Below are 18,820 nucleotides of genomic sequence, written 5' to 3'. Positions count from 1 at the left end.
CCACACGCTCTCCAGCATTTATTGTTTGTAGATTTTTTTATGATGGCCATTCTGACTGGTGTGCGGTGATTGCTCATTGTAGTCTTGATCTGCATTTCTCTAATAATTAGTGATGTTGAGCAGCTTTTCATGTGCCTCTTGGCCATCAGTATGTCTTCTTTGCAGAAATGTCTATTTAGGTCTTCTGCCCATTTTGGGATTGGGTTGTTTCTTTTTTTTAATATTGAGCTGCATGAGTTGTTTATATATTTTGGAGAATAATCCTTTGTCCATTGATTCATTTGCAGATATTTCTCCCATTCTGTGGGTTGTCTTTTTGTCTTCTTTACAGTTTCCTTTACTGTGCAAAAGCTTTTAAGTTTCATTAGGTCCCGTTTGTTTATTTTTTGTTTTAATTTCCATTACTCTACGAGGTAGGACAAAAAAGATCTTGCTGTGATTTATGTCAAAGAGTGCTCTGCCTATGTTTTCTTCTAAGAGTTTTATAGTATCCAGTCTTACATTTAGGTCTTTTAACCATTTTCAGTTTATTTTTGTGTATGGTGTTAGGGAGTGTTCTAATTTCATCCTTTTACATGTAGCTGCTGTTCAGTTATCCCAGCACCACTTATTGAAGAGACTGTCTTTTCTCCATTGTATATCCTTGCCTTCTTTGTCATAGATTAGTTGACCACACGTGCGTGGGTTTATCTCTTGACTTTCTATCCTGTTCCACTGATCTATATTTATGTTTTTGTGCCAGTACCATACTGTCTTGATTACTCTAGCTTTGTAGTATAGTCTGAAGTCAGCCAGCCTGATTCCTCCAGCTCCGTTTTTTCCCTCAAGATTGCTTTGGCTATTCGGGGTCTTTTGTGTCTCCATACAAATTTTAAGATTTATTGTTCTCGTTCTTTGAAAACTGCCGTTGGTAATTTGATAGGGATTGCATTGAATCTGTAGATTGCTTTGGGTAGTATAGTCATTTTCACAATATTGATTCTTCCAATCTGAGAACATGGTATATCTCTCCATCTGTTTGTGCCATCGTTGATTTCTTTCATCAGTGTCTTATAGTTTTCTGAGCACAGGTCTTTTACCTTCTTAGGTAGGTTTATTCCTAGGTATTTTATTCTTTTTGTTGCAATAGTGAATGGAATTGCTCCTTAATTTCTCTTTTTGTTCTTTCATTGTTAGTGTGCAGGAATACAAGAGATTTCTGTGCATTAATTTTGTATCCTGCTACTTTACCAAATTCATTGATTAGCTCTATTAGTTTTCTGGTGGCATCTTTAGGATTATCTATGTATAGTATCATGTCACCTGCAAACAGTGACACTTTTACTTCTTGCCAAATTTGTATTCCTTTTATTTGTTTTTCTTCTCTGATGGCTCTGGCTAGGACTTCCAAAACTATGTTGAATAATAGTGGCAAGAGTGGTCATCCTCGTCTTGTTCCTGATCTTAGAGGAAATGTTTTCAGTTTTTCACCGTCGAGAATGATGTTTGCTGTGGGTTTGTTATATATGGCCTTTATTATGTTGAGGTAGGTTCCCTCTATGCCCACTTTCCAGAGAGTTTTTCATCATAAATTGGTGTTGAATTTTGTCAAAAGCTTTTTCTGCATCTATTGAGATGATCATATGGTTTTTATTCTTCAACTTGTTAACATGGTATATCACATTGGTTGATTTGCATATTTTGAATAATTCTTGTATCCCTTGGATAAATCCCACTCCCACTTGATCATGGTGTATGATCCTTTTAATGTGTTGTTTGATTCTGTTTGCTAGTATATTGTTGAGGATTTTTGCATCTATGTTCATCAGTGATATTGGTCTGTAATTTTCTTTTTCTGTAGTATGTTTGTCTGGTTTTGGTATCAGGTTGATGGTGGCCTCGTAGAATGAGTTTGGGAGTGCTTCTTCCTCTGCAAGTTTTTGGAAGAGTTTGAGAAATATAGGTGTTAGCTCTTCTCTAAATGTTGGGTAGAATTCACCTGTGAAGCCATCTGGTCGTGGACTTTGGTTTGTTGGAAGATTTTTAGTCACATTTTCAATTTCAGCACTTGTGTTTGGTCTGTTCATATTTTCTATTTCTTCCTGGTTCAGTCTTGGAAGGTTATACCTTTCTAAGAATTTGTCTATTTCTTCCAGGTTGTCCTTGGCATAAAATTGCTTGTAGTAGTCTCTTATGATGTTTTGTATTTCTGCAGTGTCCATTGTAACTTTTCCTTTTTCATTTCTAATTTCATTGATTTGGGTCCTCTCCCTCTTTTTCTTGATGCATCTGGCTAAAGGTTTATCAATTTTGTTTGTCCTCTCAAAGAACCAGCTTTTTGTTTTATTATCTTTGCTATTGTTTTCTCTGTTTCTATTGCATTTATTTCTTCAGTTCCTTTTGATGTAAGTTTAGGTTTTTTATTTGAGATTTTTCTTGTTCCTTGAGGTAGGATTGTATTGCTACAAACTTCCCATCCTCTAGGTTTTAGATCATCATGTTTTTGTTGTGATTTGTCTCTAGGTATTTTTTGATTTCCTCTTTGATTTTTTCAGTTATTTCTTGGTTATTTAGTAACATATTGTTTAGCCTCCAAGTGTTTGTGTTTTTTTACTTTTTTCCCCTGTTATTTATTTCTAATCTCATAGTGTTTTGATCAGAAAAGATGCTTGATATGATTGCGATTTTCTTAAATTTACTGAGGCTTGATTTGTGACCCAAGATGTAATCTATCCCGGAGAATGTTCCATGTACACTTGAGAAGAATTTAATCTGCTGTTTTGGGATGGAATGTCCTATAAATATCAATTAAATCTTTCTGATCTATTGTGTCATTTAAAGCTTGTGTTTCTTTAATTTTCTGTCTGGAAGATCTGTCCATTCCTGTAAGTGAAGTGTTAAAGTCACCCACTATTATTGTGTTACTGTTGATTTCCTCTTTTATGGCTGTTAGCATTTGCCTTATGTATTGACCTGCTTCTATGTTAGGTGCATATATATTTATAATTGTAATATCTTCTTCTTGGATTGATCCCTTGATCATTACATAGTGTCCTTCCTTATCTCTTGTAACATTCTTTATTTTAAAGTCTGTTTTGTCTGATATGAGTATTGCTACTCCAGGTTTCTTTTGATTTCCATTTGCATGAAATATCTTTCTCCATCCCCTCACTTTCAGTCTGTATGTGTCCTTAGGTCTTAAATGGGTCTCTTGTAGACAGCATATATATGGGTCTTGTTTTTGTATCCATTCAGCGAGACTGTGTCTTTTGGTTGGAGCATTTAATCCATTCACATTTAAGGTAATTATTGATACGTATGTTCCTATTACAATTTTCTTAATTGTTTTTGGTTTGCTTTTGTAGGTCCTTTTTTTCTGTGTGTTTCCCACTTAGAGAAGTTCCTTTAGCATTTGTTGTAGGGCTGGTTTGGTGGTGCTGAATTTTCTTAGCTTTTGCTTGTGTGTAAAGTTTTTGATTTCTCCATCGAATCTGAATGAGATCCTTGCTGGTAGAGTAATCTTGGTTGTAGGTTCTTCCCTTTCATCACTTTAAATATATCATGCCATTCCCTTCTAGATTCTAGAGTCTCTGCTGAGAAATCAGCTGTTAACCTTATGGAAGTTCCCTTGTATGTTATTTGTTGTTTTTCTCTTGTTACTTTTAATAACTTTCCTTTGTCTTTAATTTTTGTCAGTTTGATTACTGTGTGTCTCAGCATGTTTCTCCTTGGGTTTATCCTGCCTGGGACTCTCTTCACTTCCTGTATTTGGGTAGTTATTTCCTTTCCCATGTTAGGGTATTTTTCGACTATAATCTCTTCAAATATTTTCTTGGGTCCTTTCTCTCTCTTCTCCTTCTGAGACCCCTATAATGAGAATGTTGGTACGTTTAATGTTGTCCCAGTGGTCTCTTAGGCTGTCTTAATTTCTTTTCATTGTTTTTTCTTTATTCTGTTCCATTGCTGTGAATTCCACCATTCTGTGTTCCAGGTCACTTATCCATGCCTCTGACTCAGTTATTCTGCTATTGATTCCTTCTAGTGTATTTTTCATTTCAGTTATTGTATTGTCCATCTGTTTTTTTGTTCTTTAATTATTCTAGGTGTTTGTACTTTAATTCTTCTAGGTCTTTTTTCAACAATTCTTGCATCTTCTTGATCTTTGCCTCCATTCTTTTTGAGGTCTTGGATCATCTTCACTATCGTTATTCTGAAATCTTTTTCTGGAAGTTGCCTAGCTCCACTTCATTTAGTTGTTTTTCTCGGGTTTCATTTTGTTCCTTCATCTGGTACTTAGTTCTCTGCCTTTTCATTTTGTCTGTCTTTCTGTGAGTGTGGTTTTCGTTCCACAGGCTGAAAGATTGTAGTTCTTCTTGCTTCTGGTGTCTGCCCTCTGGTGGATAAGGCTATCTAAGAGGCTTGTGGAAGCTTCCTGTTGTGAGAGACTGGTGGTGGGTATAGCTGGTTGTTCCTCTGATGGGCAGGGCTCAGTAAAACTTTAATCTGCTTGTCTGCTGTTGGATCAGGCTGAGTTCCCTCCCTGTTGGGTTTCTGGCTTCAGGTGACCTAGTGCTGGAGGCTACACGCTCTTTGGTTGGGCTAATGATGGACTCCAGGAGGGCTCATGCCAAGGAGTACTTCCCAGAACTTCTGCTGCCAGTGTCCTTGTCCCCGTGGTGAGCCACAGCCACCCCTGCCTCTGCAGGAAACCCTCCAACACTAGCAAGTAGGTCTGGTTCAGTCTCCTATAGGGTCACTACTCCTTCCCCCTGGGTCCTGATGCACACACTACTTTGTGTGTGCCCTCCAAGAGTGGAGCCACTGTTTCTCTCAGTCCTGTTGAAGTCTGCAATCAAATCCCTCTAGACTTCAAAGTCTGATATTTTGGGAACTCCTCCTCCCATTGCCAGACCCCCAGTTTGGGAAGCCTCACATGGGGGCTCAGAACCCTCATTCCAGTGGGTTGACTTCTGTGGTATAATTGTTCTCCAGTTTGTGAGTCACTCACCCAGCAGTTATGGGATTTGATTTTATTGTAATTGTGCCCATCCTACCGTCTCACTGCAGCTTCTCCTTTGTCTTTGGATGTGGGGTGTCTTTTTTGGTGAGTTCCAGTGCCTTCCTGTTGATGACTGTTCAGCATTTAGTTGTGATTTTGGTGCTCTTGCAAGAGGGAGTGAGTGCATATCCTTCTACTCCACCATCTGGAACCAATCTGGGCAACTATTGCTTTAATTGTTAAAAAAGAAAAATTCAGCAATCAAAAGACAACATAATGGAAATACATTGAAAATGCATATTTATTTAATAAAGAAGTAATTATATAATTATTTGAACATTCAAATTGTTACATACTTAATGTGAAGGTATTAATAACAATATAGTACTGACTACATTTTTAAGGCATCCAGTAAGCCACTGTGGTTTAGTTTTATTATTGCATCTTAACTACAAGGTGAGTAATAATAGTATTCTCAATGTTAATATGTGGAAATTGAGATTTATATGAATTAACTCACCTAGATAACAAATAGAAGATCAAGCACATGAATTCATGATGATATAGATCTGATTCTATTTCATATGCTTGGAACCAGATGGACAAGAAAGTGATTGAAGTTATTTTGAGATCTCAAAAAAAAGTTTTGCATAATTAATTAAGTTATCCTTATTATTTATATGCATTTTTATATTTCATTGTAACGTATTACCATCACCCAAGACACAACTTCAAATTTGCAACCTTGAAATATGGTCTTTTGGTGACTGGTGCCAGTATTTTGAAATTTAGCATCTTGAGAATCTGTGGGAGAGTAATGACTTTAATTTTCCATAGAATCAACAGATTTCTTTGGTCAACCAACATAAATACTGAAATTTGCAAATTTCTTGTAGGCTAGATCTAGCATATATTTTCTTCTCATTCGAGAAATACAAAGAGGAAGTGACTGAAATTTTTGCTTTTATAAATTCTGCCTATGGTATGCAGAAATTCTATGTGGCAATAGTAGTTTCAGTTGTGAACTCCCATGCTTTGATATTTTAGACTGGAGTATATCTTTTGGAGCCTCGGTTAGAAATCTGAAACCCTCATTATTTCTGCATTTGTTAAACTATGTCTTTTGTTCCACTTGCAGACCAAGTAGTTGGCTTTGATAAAACTTGATCTACATTCAGAGATCTGCTCTGATCTTGGCTTTCTAAATGGTTCATCCTGGGGCACCCTAGAATGTTTGAGAAGATACTTTTAACCGGCTTCTTTTTTTTTCCTTTTAGCTTGGCTGTTTTCATTTATATACCTGAAACTTTTGAAGTTTACATTTGCTCTAAGACTGAAAAAGTTTTGAAAAGCTTTGTATTCATGTATTTGGCATGATTTTCATGAATTAATGCTCTTATTTCAAATGTATAATTTTATTTAATAATTTCTTATATATATAGAGAGAGATCTAGATAAATCTATATCTGCATATATGTGTGTCCATGTCTTATAAAGAGAATTTGCTGTCTTAAAACAGAAATACTGGGTATGTTTTACCTATGTTTACTCACAATGTTTTGTCAAGATCAGAATTTAAAAGTGATACTTCTGTATCTGTTCTCTTTGAAAATATGTTCATTGAGGGATGTAGCCTGAGGGCATCTTGAAAACACAGTTTATTTTAGGATTCCACATATAAGCAATTCATGGAACTAAAAAATAAACTATAGTGTTATTTTTGTATTCTCAAGCCACTTTCTGCATCTCAACTTTTAATTTATTGGCATTCATGAGATTAAATTAGTGATGCTAAATCATGCCTTAAACACACACACACACACACACACACACACTATATTTACATCATTCTTCTGTGTCTTTATATCTACTATGCATTCCACTAAAGCACCTAGAGGATAAAAATTGGAATTACTTTTCCTAAATTGTCTATCCAGCTTGCATTCTACTTTCCCAACTCTTTTGGACATTTTCAATATTTTTCAGATTCCCACCAGTACCTTGAACCCAATATGTGTCAAGTGAAATTCTTCTCTTTCTCTCTCTTTTTTAAGTGTGATCCCAGAAGTCTCACCAAGAGATGGTGTTGATTCTTCTCAGTGCAAGAGGTAAGTTGATTTCCCATGGAGTTCTCCTGTATAAATCAATATTAGGGTCTACTTGGCATCTTTTGAATTTCCTTCTTTGGTTTTGGTAACAGGAACCTACCTGAATACAATTTACTTAGACTTACATGTAGAGGTGTTTATGAAAATAGACCAGTCAGATCTCATGCTCTGAGGAACATAACTGTCCAATGATACTAGTTGCTGCCCCTGTGGATTCACCACTGCACTAACACTGAGACCATATATTCTATGTCCTGTTCCTAGCCAATGACCGAGCACAGAGGAAGTCCTAAGGTGCACCCATTTCAGTGAAAAGCAGGGCTCTTCCAAGGCACAACTTTGTCTTGAGAGCACTCAGCTACCCAACCCCAGCATTCTTCAAATTGTACTGTAATCTGCGACATGTCCTACAATAACCTTCATTCCAATCACCATTTTCTTACACGAGATTGATATTTATATCATAAGCTGAAGATTCTTTCCCCTTTCTTCTGCTGCCCCTCCATCCCACTTTCATCTCTAATCCCATATTGACTTCAGCATCTTGGAGAACCCACACTAATGTAAATGGAAAATAGAATAGTTCAAGAAAACTGGTGGTAAAGTGAGGATTTGAGATTGATTCACTATCTACTGTGCTGGTGAAAAGTACATCATTCTGACTAGTTTTGGGGCATAGACAGTTCCAAACACAAGATGATTACCCACTAACTAAATATTTCCCTGTTTAAGATGCAGGGAAATAAATTTGTGGAGGGAAATATCCTTGAAGTTGTAAGTGATTCTGGCGTTTGTAAGATATGGTGGGAACTATGACTATAAATAGAGCAGAGTTGTTTGTTACTGCTAATCTGTATTGACTCTTTGTGGAGGGATAATGAGAAACAAAGGGCAATTAGCAAGCAGTTAGAGACCTCTTTAGTAACTTACAAAACAGCCCTTACCTCCAACAGTAAAGGCTGAGCAGTATACCAAAGATCTGTCAGAGTGGAGATCAAGAGATATTTGAATACCCTGACAAGGCAGATCTTAACACCTTTGAACCTGAAAGTAGGGATGGAACTTCTGGAGGAATGTCTGAGAATATGACTCTGCAGACTCCTGAACACTATGAGTTTAAAGAGATGTCCCACATTTTTTCATCCAAAGCTAGCACTTCTCCTTTTGGAAGACGTTGCAAAAGCTTGTCTACCATAAGGGACTTGTGACCTTTCAGTAGCTTCCAATACCACTTTTGCTGGCCCACAAGCTGAGGACTAGTTTAAATCTCAGCATAACTTGGCTAAGGATGTACAAGGTCTGATAAAAGAGAAAAGAGATTACATATTGGAGAAATTGCAAAAATAGCTAGTGAGTACAAGAAGGAGTCAAGGAAGCAACCCTGGAATTGGATTTTAATGGTGTTGATCAAGGAGTCTGGAGTTTAAGACTGGCTAAGTCATGACCCATTGACTTGGAAACACAATTTCTGGCTTTAGAATGGCTTTCTAAAGACATGGATAAATCACCACCTTGGAGGCAAACTCTGAATGGACAGAATGCTGTCCTTCCAGATGTAGTGTTTGCACTAAATCAGAGCACATGCTTTATATGGCACCATGTCCCCAGTAGTTCCAGGAAAATTGGGACGATCAGTAGGTGTACAGAAAAGTCACCATAATGGTAGGAGTAATCAATCTTGATCAGTAAGAGGGATTAGGGCTGTTTTTACAATATGCAGTCAAGGAGGAAACCATATGGAACACAGGTGACATACTTGAACACCCCTTGATACTCCCTGGACCCATGGTAATAGTGTCCAAACATACTCTGAAGACTTGGCCTAAGAGCTGTCTAATTGACAAGAGCTCAGAACCTCAGAAATGAAAGTTTGAGTCACCTTGTCAAGATGAAGTGATGGTGCGAAACAAGGCTTTGTGAATAGTTCCATTTTTCTGCAGTGTCACAGCTTTCCAAGCAAAGATTACCAGAAATCTGTGTAAAGCAGGGGTCTCCAACCCCCGGGCCATGGACTGGCATTGGTCCGCAGCTGTTAGGAACCAGGCCTCACAGCAGGAGCGAAGCTTCATCTGCTCTTCCCATCTCCCCATCTCCCCATCGCTCGCATTACTGCCTGACCCCCCCCCCCATCTGTGGAAAAATGGTCCTCCACGAAACCGGTCCCTAGTGCCAAAAAGGTTGGGGACCACTGGAAGGATAATTGGATGGTAAACAGGCTTTGGGAATTACAGATTATGCATTGCTCAAGTGCCATTTGCTTGCATTCTAATGTAATAAATCTGGACTCCACTTTTTTATCTCCCCCAGAGCAGAGCCATTTGATTACAGTTAGAAGCAGCATAAAGGGGACTTGTTTATGCTGTACAGTCCAAGTCTCTCATCTCTTTCTCTCTCTCTCTCAGTTGCTCCACCTCTCAGAGAGGAGGAACATCAGAAGTGCCAGCCACCCTACATAAGCTCCAAGTCTCATCCTTTCAAAGTTCCTTTCCTGTAGTGCAACTTCTGCACATTCAGATGATCTCTGATCCATTTTATCAGGTCAGTTGTATTTAGAACTGGTACTGGAGAAAGGGCAAGGATGAGTACCAGTTGTAGCCCTGAGACCACTTGCAAAGAGAGGGACTGTTATTCATCTCACTAACCTTCCACTTTTAAGGTTCTCTTTGGGAAGATAAGCCCATACGAACCACGGTGGAGCTGAGCCACCAAGCATCATGGAGAAATGGATATATGTAGCACAGGGATGGACTGGGGTAACCTTAGAAACATGACACTCAGATCTCCTATTACAGGGATCATGATTGACTGATGGCTCCAGTTACTGTTACCAGCACAGGACAGAGCCTGGTGTGGCCAAGAAAGCGGGCCATTCCTGTGAATACAAGACTGCCCCAACAGGTGAGTTTGGCTCTAGGATGCCCCAATGGCTTTGCCAAACCTTTCTTGGAACTGCAATGTAGTCTGAGACTCTTCTTATTCATTCTACCTTCCTTTCCTCTGTCCTTCCATGGATATCAGATCTACATCATGTTTTGAAGGTTCTCCTTTCTTTCTCAAGCTCCTAGGTGTTAACAGATCTCTTGCAAGTCTGATCCCTTCTTACCATCTGCTTTCCACAAATGCAAAATTACTCAGAGTATAAATTTATGGAGAAGCTCCAGGGAATCCAACATGATCTTCTCTTATGCACCTGATGGCACTCAGGAAACATTTCTTAAACACTTTCTGAGTGAACATTTGTGGGAGTGTGCATGAGGCCAAAGATTAGCAGCCATCATTTATTGCTCTTGCTACATTACTATATTTTCATCTTTTGTACTAAGTAAATGTAGCCAGCCTGTATGGACAGAGGCAAGAAAAAGAACGACTCTTTATTTTAACAGTGAGTGAAGATAGCAGTTGACTCTATAGATGGATGCTGAGAGTTGTATTCTATAAAGGAAAGAAGATTGACCCGTGTGGACAATCATTTGTCACTTAGTAGCATAATGCAGAAACATTTCCCTATAAATAAATGTACACATAAGTGTAGTATTGTCAATCAATCTGGTTTTTTCTTGTTTTTAGAAAGCATAAGGGATTTTCCCTCTGATTTGGTTGAGAAGAAAAGGAAAACGAAAGAAGGCAAAATAAAAACCCCAAACAGTTACTAAGCAGTTTGCAGTGACTGTTTAATATTACTACGGAACAAATTATTTGGGGGGAGCTTGTAATCTACTCTGGGAATTTGTTCATAGATACATAACATACTCATGTATCTCATGCTGCTGTTTACACTGAGTAAGCTATTGATTAGAACCTCCAAAATTCTCTCAAGTTTGGATACTCATTGGTGTCACATGGGGAGTTTTAAAAATACCCATGCCTCAACCACACCTCTAGAGACTCTGCCTCAATTTCTCTGGATGAGTCTAGGCATTAGTATTTTTAAAACTTTCTTGGATGTTTCTAAAATGCAATTAGGATTAAAACAATTGGTAACATGTAAAAGAGAGAGAGAGAGAGAGGGAGAGAGAGAGAAAGAGAGAGAGAGAGAGAAACTGAATATTCCATCCATTTTCTAGATCAGTGGAAAGTTGTATATTCACCTGAACTGTTTGCAGAGGTGACAGTAGCAATTATGTTGCACTAGGAAGGGTTCAGAGGCATTTCCTTGTCATGTTATTTCTTCATCGACTAGTTCACGTTACACTTTATCTCAGTCTAAAGACCCATGCCATCTCCTTTAATTGACTACATTCAAAGCCTCAGTGTTGGTCTCACTGTAACTCTGTCAGGGTCTTTCAGCCTAGATTACTCATGGTTACAGGCTTTAAAAATTATGGCTTTTATTCATATCCTTTGAAACCATATTCTTAAGTGGTTAGTAATTTTATTTATACTTTTTTAAAGTTCTCTTTTTCAATGAAAGAAGTATCGCATTGTGTGTCAAAAGAAATTTATGGAAATAAACCTGACCAAATAGTAAGTCAATGCTCTGGATTAGACCGCAGGGCCCTTTGCTCTCCATTCTGCTGCTAACTCACTGAGGCATGAGGCTAGGGTATGGCTTTGATGCCCTTCACGGCCTCTTTGGATTAATCCTTAGCCTTAATGCCTTAAGACTCAGTGAGGTGCAACATACCAATTCCCACATGTCCCGTTTCCCTTAGTGATGGGTTAGTTTTTGATTCATCATTTCTGCAAGTATCGTGTCAAATAGGTCGATAAAACATCAATGTTAGGACAGTTCATGTCCCGGTGGTCAGCTAGTGCCCACATGCTGAGAATTAAGTGGCGAATCACTACACAAATGTCCCAAGACATAAGAATTAGGCTGTATCGACACGTTTCTCAGATGAAGCAAAACAATAATTTCTCACCTGCTACATTCCATTGCTGGATTGCTCAGTCATTGCATAGAGACTTCTGCTAACAATTAATACAGTCATAAAAAAGGGAAAATAACAGGGGGAAACATGCACACAAACTGAAAGCAGATATCTGCATGCTGTTGTCCCACAAGTTTAGATCAACCCCATGTCTGCCTGGAAACTTGTAAATAGCATTCATAAGTGATGTTATCATATAAAGTGTGGTGGGGAAATCACAATGGTGCCTATTTGTACATTCTGGAATTAATATCTATGTGCAGATAAGAGAACAATTAAAATACATGAAACAAATGTACACAGGGGAAGGTAAGAACTGAACATGATCCAAATATGTCATACTGTGGAAACCTTAGGGAAATAAAGTTTTTTGGGATACTGGCAGACAGCATAGCTGCTGGAACCAGGATTTTGAAGTCTTGCAGCTTGGAAATAATGCTTTCAGTTAATAAGGGTGTGTGGGTGGAATTAAACACACCACTCCCACTACTGTAGTCAGAATTATGTGCCTCATTTCCATGCACGGTCCTGAAAATAATTCTTGCAACTTCTTTTATGAGAATACTTTTGAACAAACCATGGTAGCATCAAATGATATCAAGATAAAACTTCTGTTGCTACGTGCTCATCCTCTTACATTATAAATAGGTTTAGATATACACACAGGCATCAGGAACACTCCAGTGTGTTCCAAGAGAACAGACTTTAGCCAAGTGAATCAATTTTAATTTTAGACCCAATGAACATCCTTTGAAGACTGCCGAGGTTATTAAAAGGCAACAATACTACAACAAGCGGTGTTTTCACAAACTAGTGTTTCCTGGTTTTAGGAATGTGTTGTGCAACAATGTAGATACAAGGCCAGATATAGTCTAAGTGATTTAAATCTTTTGTTTATGTATTTCACAATATAGGGCAGCAGACTTAGGTGTGTGTGGGGGGGACAAGTCTCACATTTGAGGCACAATTAAATGCACATGTAGTTTTTTTTTTTAACATCTTTATTGGAGTATAATTGCTTTACATTGTGGTATTAGTTTCTGCTGCATAACAAAGTGGATCAGCGATGTGTATATTTATATCCCCATATCCCCTCCTTCTTGCTTCTCCCTCCCACACTCCCTATCCCACCCCTCTAGGTGGTCACAAAGTGCCTAGCTGATCTCCCTGTGCTATGCGGCTGCTTCCCACTAGCTATCTATTTTACATTTGGTAGTGCATGTATGTAAATGCCGCTCTCTCACTTCGTCCCAGCTTACCCTTCCCCCTCCCCGCGTCCTCAAGTCCATTCTCTACGTCTGTGTCTTCTTCCTGTCCTGCCCCTAGGTTTTTCAGAACCTTTTTTTTTTTTTTAGATTCCATATATATGTTAGCATACGGTATTTGTTTTTCTCTTTCTGACCTACTTCACTCTGTGCACTATTCAGTGTACTTTGATTTATAACAGAGTAGATTTCAAAATCAAAAAGTTTATATTATCAAATGTGTGTGTTTCTGTGTGTGTGTGTGTTGGAGAAAAGGGAGTTCAGGTTTGTTTTAAGAAGTCTGGTATTTCTTCACAAATAAATTCCAGTGAAATTAAATCACATGATAAGTTTTATAGATAGTTTTAAAAGAAAATAAAAAAAATTAAACACAAGGCAATTTTTAGACACAGTTTCCAAATACCCAAAGACATGCATTTTCTTTTGAGAGAGATAAACCAAATGGATTAAGCTCATTGAATAATGTAAGGACAAAAGTTTCTGTCACAAATTGCTTTAAAACAATACTTTCCCATGTTCACTTAACTTTGTAAAATTGTTAATAAGTAAATAAGAATAGTACCACTCTCAGTAGTGAAAAGACATTTTTAGATGCCCTTGGTAAGGGGCGCCATCAGAAAAACTAACAAGAAGAAAAAAATAAAACCAAATATATTACCCCTATAATAAATCATTTTCTTCTGTGATCTTCGTTCTGTAGCATCTGATGATTAATAATAAATTGTTTTGTATGCCATCATGAGAAATACAACTTTCTCACATTCTAACAAGTCTTATTTGACTTAAAATGGAAATTTTATTATACTGGCATGTGGTATGGCCTTCAACAGACCATTAGTAGAGCTGTATTTGTAATTTAAAAATATTTCTGTTAGTAATGGAAGGGCCATAAATATTTGTTTTCAGTCAAGAAAGAGGGCAGTTAGTCACCATAAGAGAAAGAATGACACATTGAAAGAAGATTTAATTCTGTAACACCTATAGGACTTGTATGAAAATCATTATCCCCCAACTTCTTGCTGGGAAGATTTGGAGAAAAGACTTTTTGACTGTGATATTTTCTATTCTCCTGTTATTCTCAGGGTTGATAATTCTAAATAGAGGAGAGTGCTCCTTCTACCAATGACAAAACTGTGACAAGGGTGACGTGCCACCTGGTCTACATAGAGGTACACGGAGTTGCCACTCACCTGTTCTTCCTCCATCCCTGTTATGCCCTTTCTCAGCCCTGCTCCCTAAGCAGAATTGTCTCTGAAACATAAATTCATTCATCCTTCCAGGGACTAAAGGTCACTTCTCCTCTGGGCTTTTGAGATTTTAAGAAATGCACTTAGCCTATTTGGCTTAAACTAAAACCTCAAAGTGACTTTCAGAAATAAAGGGAGTGTCCAAGTGAGTGTGTACGTGTGTGTGTGTGTGTGTGTGTGTGTGTGTGTGTGTGTGTGTATGTGTATGTGTGTATGTATGTATGCATGTGTTATTTGGGGCACATTGGAAAGTTCTCTTGAGATGTAACACGCAGTATGGAGACTACACACTATTCTGTCTCTTTAGGAGGATAGTCCTATCTTTGCGAGGTCCTCAGAGATCAAAACTGTTTCACATTCACACTATATTTTGCATCCACATCATTAGAAAACCATAACACAAATAAATCTTTAACTATTCGTAAGTGTTCTTCAAGATTTCCTTATACTAATTAAGATCTCACAGTTGTTCCGACAGTTACTCTTTTCCAGGGCAACTTGTATATTTCACGTGCTCAGTATTGATTTTTCTTTTTTTTTTTTTTTTTTTTTTGTGGTACACGGGCCTCTCACTGTTGTGGCGTCTCCCGTTGCGGAGCACAGGCTCTGGACGCGCAGGCTCAGCGGCCATGGCTCACGGGCCCAGCCGCTCCGCGGCATGTGGGGTCTTCACGGACCGGGGCACAAACCCGTGTCCCCTGCATAGGCAGGCAGACTCTCAACCACTGCGCCACCAGGGAAGCCCCTGATTTTTCTTTTTTTTTATTAGATACGTGATGTGACTGCATGTTATGCTAGATTTGGCTGATATCATCCCAAGATGTGTTCATGGGGTCCACCCTCCTGATTGCATAAGGAAACCAAAATTCAGTGATAAATCAGCTTTGATAATAAAGAACACAAAGAAAAATGATAAATACAAGTATTATTGGCTTTAGTAGTTGGTCTAATATTGGGAGCTGATCATGTCATAATAAAAATAGAAGTTAAGAATCATTAACTGTTGCAGTAACCGGGGTACCTAAAACCCCTCTATAAGGGGAAACTGCTCTATAAGATGCTCTATAAGCAACTGCTCTATAAGATGGAAACAGACATTCAGAATCCACAGTATATTCCTTGTCTTCAGGTGCATCCTTATCTAAAAAAGAATCCCTAAAGATTAAGAAGGACAAATTCTATATTTGATTTCGAAGCCTGTTTTGAGATGTGTGCATTAATGGCTCCTTTTGAAATAAGATCATCTACTCCCTCCCCTCCATTGCTTCTTTTAATCTTTCAAGCTCTTACCATATACTATTTTAACCAGTGGATGAATGTAGAGGTATAGGAAATATGCATATGATATTACCTTCATAAATTCACCAATCTTGTGCAAAATAGGGTGCATAAGCAAATAATTTTATTACAAAGTGACAATTTCTTCCAGAGGAGTAGTAAAATGTCCTCTGAAAGCATGAAAAGGAAGATATTCTATGATATTTCAGTTGATTTTTGAAGGATCAGTAAGAATTTTTACAAGCAGAGGTAGAGATAGGACAAGTCAGGCAAATCACGTAGATATCACGTTTCAAAAGCTGTAAGAACTTCATGTGGCTGGAGAATAAAGGTGAATAACAAGGGGCAGAAAAAAAGTGGTTAAAGGTAACCATGATGAGATAGGTAAGAGTCTAGATTGAACAAACCATGTCTGTGTACAAAAGTAGTTTGGACCTCACCTTACATACAAGAAAGGGTTTTAAAACATATTTGTCATATTTGTGTCTCGTGGATGTGCGTAGATGGGTAGAGGATTAGATGGGAAGAGAGGAATAGAACAATCAGTTTTGATTGAGTTGAGAACCTTACTCCTGTTTTCATGTGTGAGACTCAGCCTTGAAAGAAACTAAGTAGCAGACTGTCAGATTTGTATTGATCAAATGTGAAAGCATGCGAGATCTGCATACCCTTTGGAGGGCTGGCTGACACTGTGTCTGCCTTGCACATGGTAGAGAGTGTACAGCCAAAATATTGAGTGATTCTCATTCCTGTGGTTCATTAAGATAAGACAAAAAGGGGTGAGACTCACATTTTCAGCTCCACATCTCTAATAGAGAAATGTCAATGGCTGGTGGCAAATTGGAATGACAAAATATTACCCCTTTTTTTTGTATTTCCAATGGAGATGCAGCGTATGATAAAAGTGTGTGTATAATCTAGTGTCAAAATCCAGAAAAATAATTCCAGACCCAGTTTAGTGATATTGTCTACAATTCTCTATGTTAGTCTGACATAAAGATTCTTTCTAGTGTCAGGGGGAGTGTCTCATGAAAAATTATAATACGTGTAATATAGAATCATCTAAAAGAAGAGGCACACTACTTCGCTGATTATTTGAAGGGATGTTTCATAAATAGACAATTTAATAGGAATGAACAAAACTCCAGTGGCTATTTGAATTATAATATTTTCTTTTAGGGTGGAAATAGTTTAGTACGGTATGTGGCTGGCCAAGACATTGCACCTGAACTGAGTGTGTAAGCCTCTAAGTCAACTAATTCCAAAAAGGAAAAGCAGCAATATATTATTCATTCATTCATTCACTTATTTTCTACTTCCTCAGAATTGCCATTTTAAATAGCTTTACAAAGCACTGTGGATACAAAGTTAATAAAAATAATGACTCCACTCTTGAGGAATTTTCAGACTAGCAGAGATAAAACATAGACATGCAAACAATCGACTGTAACACAATGCAGCAAGTACAATGGAAAGATGGAAACAATTCTGTCTAGGATCCTCCAGGAAGGGTTCACAGAAGTGATATCAGAATTCTGTCTTGAAGTGTGGATGGCAGTGAGCCAGGTTTAAAGGGGAAAGTCATGCTAACAAAGAAATTACAGCTAAAAAATGTAACTAAGAAACATATTTATAAAATCTTAAGGTATAATAGAATGACACTTTCAAAAACAACGATAAACAGTAGGTAACGGATACATCTGAAATCAGTAAGCAGCTTGGAGCTCTGTCTTTTCAGGCCATGCTGGATAGTCTACTGCATTTTGCCAAAATCAATAAGAAAGTAAAATCTTTCATTTCATTCAGTGGTAAAATTTCTCCTCCTTAATGCCATGATTTTCTTCCATCATACACTCATTTTTAATAGCAGCATCAATAGAAACACTGTTTTGGATATAATTATACAAAAACACAATATTGAGAGCCTGCCAATTATATATTTAAAATTTTAGTTTAATGGAAAATAATTACTGGACTTCGAATTTCATCTCTTGAATTAGATTCTTAATGTTGTTTCTTAACAAGCATACAAATTCAAGCAACCTATTTACTGTGTTCTTAGAACCTTAATTTAGTAATCTTTAGAAAGGAGGTAATTTCCCTGAAATGGAAGAGACAAATGCTCACTGGATCATGCTTTACATTGAAAATGTAAAATGCTATAAATGTGAATGTGGCATTATTATAGTAATGATTATCTGTGATATCAATGCTTGTCTATTGAGGTAGAAGTAGAATGAATGTCCTGTTAATGAGAAATATATTCTGCTTAGCTTTGCCTTTTGGAAGAGAATGGGGGACTCTTAAGCAAAACTATCTATTTTCTTATCTTAGGCCTACTAATTACTAGTCATGTGACAATCAGCTTACCTTTCTGAATCTCAGTGTTTCTCATATGTAAATTGTCAGCGGAAGTAGCTAACACCTATACATGTAATATCTTTGCATTTACAATATGATTTTGCATATAATAGTTGGGTAATTTACAACAAGCATATTAAGTTAGCAATTGTATAATCCCCATGTTTCTGTATTAAAAACTGAACCTCAAAAAAAGTGTATCACTTGTTGGAAGCCACAGTTTAACAGCTCAGGGAGAAGAATTTTTACTTCTCTCATTTGTTCTTATATCTTAGGTTCTTTTTTTTTTAACATCTTTATTGGAGTATAATTGCTTTACAATGGTGTGTTAGTTTCTGCTGTATAACAAAGTGGATCAGCTATACATATACATATATCCCCATATATGGGGGATCTTGCCTCTCCCTCCCACCCTCCCTATCCCACCCTCTAGGTGGTCACAAAGCACCGAGCTGATCTTCCTGTGCTATGCGGCTGCTTCCCACTAGCTATCTATTTTACATTTGGTGGTGTATATATGTTCATGCCACTCTCTTAGGTTCTTTTTAAATACCATGTAGTTGCCTTACTGAATTCTAGTTGCACTACATTTCTTCAGGGCTGTGAGGAGGACCAAATGAAATAATATATTGAGTCTAATTAAATTAATGCCTATGCATAAGGCACTGTTACTGTTTTCACACTAGAAAATGATATACTTGTGCTTATTTCC

The 18,820-nt window shown here is 37.6% G+C and overlaps 1 long non-coding RNA gene across 5 annotated transcripts in view; it reads left to right on the top strand.

The window, feature by feature from the left end:
• LOC137210234 (uncharacterized) overlaps positions 1-18,820 on the top strand; it is a 106,803-nt gene that overhangs the window by 68,810 nt on the left and 19,173 nt on the right. For 4 of the 5 annotated variants that reach the window (XR_010936391.1, XR_010936390.1, XR_010936389.1 and 1 more), the window contains 2 exons: positions 7,033-7,086; positions 9,879-9,984. This is a non-coding gene — a long non-coding RNA (uncharacterized lncRNA). Of the gene's footprint in view, positions 1-7,032; positions 7,087-9,488; positions 9,625-9,878; positions 9,985-18,820 lie in introns of all 5 variants that reach the window. The other variant, XR_010936392.1, reaches the window with a different exon arrangement.

This window comes from Pseudorca crassidens, chromosome 17 (assembly GCF_039906515.1).
Source record: "Pseudorca crassidens isolate mPseCra1 chromosome 17, mPseCra1.hap1, whole genome shotgun sequence".
Classification (NCBI taxonomy): domain Eukaryota; kingdom Metazoa; phylum Chordata; class Mammalia; order Artiodactyla; family Delphinidae; genus Pseudorca; species Pseudorca crassidens.
This window is presented reverse-complemented; position numbering and strand designations above follow the sequence as displayed.